This window comes from Brassica rapa, unplaced genomic scaffold, assembly GCF_000309985.2.
Source record: "Brassica rapa cultivar Chiifu-401-42 unplaced genomic scaffold, CAAS_Brap_v3.01 Scaffold0672, whole genome shotgun sequence".
Lineage (NCBI taxonomy): Eukaryota > Viridiplantae > Streptophyta > Magnoliopsida > Brassicales > Brassicaceae > Brassica > Brassica rapa.
The window spans coordinates 12134-16931 of record NW_022610612.1 but is presented as its reverse complement, the minus strand read 5'-3'; the positions used below and the strand labels follow the sequence as shown (position 1 = coordinate 16931).

At 36.1% G+C, this 4798-nt stretch overlaps 1 long non-coding RNA gene across 1 annotated transcript; it reads right to left on the bottom strand.

Annotated features, from left to right (window-relative positions):
- Positions 1-2042: 2042 nt before the first annotated feature.
- On the bottom strand, positions 2043-3287 carry LOC103849949. The gene is made up of 2 exons (XR_629597.3): positions 2587-3287; positions 2043-2516 (listed from the first exon to the last, which is right to left on the bottom strand). It is a non-coding gene; the product is annotated as an uncharacterized LOC103849949 (long non-coding RNA).
- Between the last annotated feature and the right edge of the window lie 1511 nt (positions 3288-4798).

Here is a 4798-nt window from a genome sequence, read left to right as displayed (position 1 = left end):
CCTTACAAGGAAAAACCCATTGGGACAAAACCTTGCAAGGGAAAAAGAGTAGAGCTCTCCAAAGCCTAGGGATTGGCCAGTGAGCTCTTGTGCCTTAGAACCAATGTGGTTGGACACAAGAAGCTCTGGATCAAGGCCTAACAGGTGCAGAAACTCTTCACAGCTTTGCGCACACTTAACACTTCACACTTCAGCTTCACCTCTTCATGGAACCGGTTTGAAGTCTCCCCCTCTCAACTGACTTCTCAGCCATCTTAGAGAAGCTAGGACACGACCAGATCATCTTCAAAACACTAGTGAGCATCAGTACCTATCAGTACCTGATACATTATCCCAAAGGTGCATCAATACCTATCAAAACCAAGAAAATGAATATCCTGCATCACACTTGATGCACACAATCTCACAATTCAATCATAATCATTTTAAGTATCTTTTCAAGTACAAGCAATGAATAAGATGAAAGAAAAGGTTTTAAAAGTCTAAGGGAACTTCCCTTGTGTTTTTTTTTTTTGTGAGTTTCCTAACTCGGCCAATGCACCATCTTCATGGCATCACCAACTTCTTGGAAAGGCAGAATGGATTCTTGGATTCATCAGCTTCTCCTCAATCACCTCTCATTGAAGCCGCATTGATGGAAAGCCTTCTTCCTCACTCGCCAAGACTGCTCTGAACAGCCTCTTGCCTAGACACGCCACTATCTTGGTCCGGTTGATGATCCTTGTAGAATCCTTTTGCAAAGACTTGTTACTGACCATGGATCATATGCATTAAGACTCCCCCTCAAGCTTAGAACCAAGACTAGAAGGAGCTAAGCTTGTGATGATCCTATGCATCTCCATGGTCTAATAACTATCATCTTTTATGATAGCTTTCTTCTTGTGAGTTTTCTCTCTTCCTTAACCAGGAATTAGGGTGTTTGAATCACCATAGAGAGTCTCACAAGACACATCTCTCATTGCATAATGACCCATGCTACACTTCCTGTAGACTAAGGACTAGATATGTCCAATGGTATTATGCAATGGCCATCTCTCATTGCATAATCAATCACACTACACTTCCTGTAGATTATGGACTAACATGTCCAAGTGATGATATGTAATGGCACAAGACCTTTGGCTCTACATTCTTGGTTGATGGCGAGTTACATGTATCACTTCCCTTGTGTACCTAACACCACCACAACTCAATGCAAGATCAGATCATCCCATTGGAATCAAACCAAGATCATCCATCCTGTTTGATCACCAATGCCACAATAATATATGATACTTGAAACAAGCTAGACAATCAAGACAAGAATATGAAAAGACAATGTATGCTTTCAACAATATACTGATCTCAATGTATGCTTTCAATTCAGTTTATTTTTTAAATGCAACAATAGATGAATGCATTAGGTTACACACTAACTATATGAATGAAACAGATTCAATCCAAATGAACACAAGACTAGATGATTCTTTATGCAATCAAGGCAACAAGCGTGACTCAATTCATGCTTATGCTTACTAGATTTATTAAGGCCAATGATTCAAGTAGCTTAGACATACTTCTAAATCCTACAAGACATTAGATGCTAACAAGCAGATTTTAATTTCTCTAAATGCAATGCAAGCTTACATCAGTACATTTGCAATGTAGGCTCATTTTTTAAATGCATTACTACATGAATGCACAATCTTAAAGCATTAGCTATATGAAGCAACAGGTTCAATCCATGAGTAATATTTAAAGCTCTGCACAACAGTTTCAATCAGAACCAATGATGCAAGCACCTTAGACAATTTCTAATTGATGCAAGACTTTTATTGATGGATTAGACATAGGCAATAGCATCAGATAACACTAGGATTGAACTTACACTACAAGAAAAATGCGTTTTAATAGCGGACGAATAACGCTATATAACGATACTATAGCGGTTTTTGAAGCGCTGTATCATCGCCCGTCATAATAGATAAAAGACATTACATAACGGTTTTATGCTCTGCTATCTTTTCTTCCGATATAATAGCACTTTTTTGTATGCAATTAAATATTCTTTAATAGCGTGCTTTTATTGTTATTATTACATTATTGAAAAATTAAAAAAAAAATAAAAAAAATATTTTAAATATTTTAAATTGAATTTTTCATAAACTAAAAACGGTTTACATATAAAAAAATAAACCAAAACTAAACCAAGCTTAGACCTAAACCTATTTGCTAACTAAACCTAATAATAAAACCATGCCGCTTTGAAGCTTCTTAACTCCGCCGTCAACCACCATTCGCTGTGACAACAAAGCCCTCGCGTCTCTCTTCGTCGGAGACGACGACGGAATCACCCTGGCTCTTCCCACTCACTGTCGTCGAGCTCGTCTTCGGCTCACCACTGCCAAGCTCATCCCCTACAACACCGTCAAGTTCGTCTCTGGCTTATCTATCCTCTCCGCGCACCGTTGTCTCAAGCTTCAAGATTTTCTATTCACTGACCATACTCCACCAACTATAGACAGCAAGCTCTCCAACTAATAAAAAAAAACGATTTAATCAGTTCTAAGCCCTAGAAATCGATTTCAGATCTATATTGATTTCTACCTGTTTCTGGATCGATGAGCAATGGAGAAGCAACATATTAAAGTTTCTGTGTAGATTGAAGACCTGCGCGACACTTCTTGAGAAAGCTCTCCTACACTTGGATTTCCAGATCTCGACCATGTTGTCTTCTCATCCTTCCTTCTTTGGAGTCCACCGCCATTTGAACAAGAGGAATAACAAGAGACGGTGGTGGTGGTGGTTTAGAGAATAAGAAAGAAAGATGTGCACAGATACAGAAAAGAAAAAGAGATATGTTGATGGCGTAGGGAAGAAGAACAAAATAGAAAGGAAAGAACAAAAAATCTGAGGCAGAAATAAATTAGCAAAATTAATTAATTAATTGTGGCCGTTGGATCAATATTTATCAAAGGCTGAAAGTAGTGATCTTTGTCACCCTACATTTACCAATCAGAAAACAGTTAGTGGATCACTAACTTTAGATCCAAAAGAAGATCGTGTGGTTCGTATATAACCATTAGTCCAAGTCCAAAATTTTTAAACTGTAATATGAAATTAGTTTAAAGGTTTAAAGTAAAAGAGTATAAGTAAATGAAATTAGTTTAAAGGTTTAAATGTTCGAGTGTAGGGTTTGAAAAGTTTGTTTTTAGATTTTAGATTTAAAGTATGAGTTTGGAATAAAGGTTTGAGTATAGGGTTTGAGGATTAAAGGTTTAGAGTATTGATTTAATATTAATTTTTGAAAAATAAATAATTTTTGGAATTTTTATTTAGTGTTTGAGATTTTTTTAATTACTTTATATTTAAAATTTGAAGGTTCGAATAAATGTATGAGTATAGGGTTTAAAAGTTAAAGGTTTGGAATATTGATTTTAAGATTTGAGATAAAATTTTGGAAATGATTAATTTTTGAGTTTATATCTAACATTTGAAGTTAAATTTAAGATTTGGTGTTAAAAATAGAGTTTAAAATTTGTATTTAGAGTTTAGGGTTTAAAAACTTGTTTTAGGGTTTAGGGATTTAAAAACCAAATATAGCGTTTTTAATCATGTTTTGCTATCAAAACCAAGTGATACATATAAAACCATATGTTATCATAGCGTTTGCAAATATACGGCTCTATCATAGCGTTTCCAAATATACAAACGCTATCTAAAACTAACGGGTATGTCAACTATAGCATAATCGTAAAAAATGCTATTCCGGTGTGCTATTAAAACTCATTTTTCTTGTAGTGTTAGACAGTATGAGATATGCTTATGTATGCAGAATAACTTATCAATCATGATGCAAGCAGTAGAGACATTCTACTCAATTCTACAACACATTCATGATGATTCAAGCTATGACAACACCCAAGACAATGCAATAAACAGAACATGAGATTCTGGGACTCTAGACATTACTTACTATCAATAAGACAATGCAGCAGCAAAACAATTTCAGTGCAATTAGTCTAGACATTCTACTAGAAGCTATAAACTCTTAATGGAATTAGGGAAAGCACATAGTATAATCAGGAGATAAACCTATCAAGACATATTAAGACAGATGAGATTAGGTTTACTCCCTTGTTTAAGATGATGAGGAGTGGTTCTCAAAGTTACCACTTGAATCCTCACTTCTTCTTCTTCTCTTATTGCAATCATCCTTCTGAATTCACCACCATGATGGAATGCTTGTGGATGCGTCAGCTACTTCTTCAATCACCTCACAATAGAAGCCGCCTTGATAGAGTAGCCTTCTTCTTCACACAGCCAAGAGTGCTCTGTCTTAGTTTGAGCACCCTCTTGAATAGGCACGCCACTGCCTAGACCCGGTTGGCTTCTTCTTCAGTTACTTGCAGTGGTAAGAGGAAGACCAGTGAGCTTCAAGTGGGTTTTACAACCATCTGCGCTTCACCCTTCTTGTAATAACTCTCCATTGCACACACAATGGACACCATACTTTCTCTTTCAACTCGGATTTGATGATGAACTAGGAACACCTTTTGTGAACCTGAAACATCACTCAAACTCTAGCAAAGATAAGTCATAATTGCATTGGGATCAATCCTTGACTTCATCAAGTTTGATCACCAATGTCTCAAGCTTTATAACATTAGATAGAATCAAGACAATGTCAAGTTCTTATCTATGCAAGCAACCATTCTCTAAATACTAAGCAAGACCTTATCAGATTCAAGTCAAAGTATTTAGGCAATTTTATGCAACTTAGATTTTAATCTAAATGCAACAATACAAGGCAGTATGC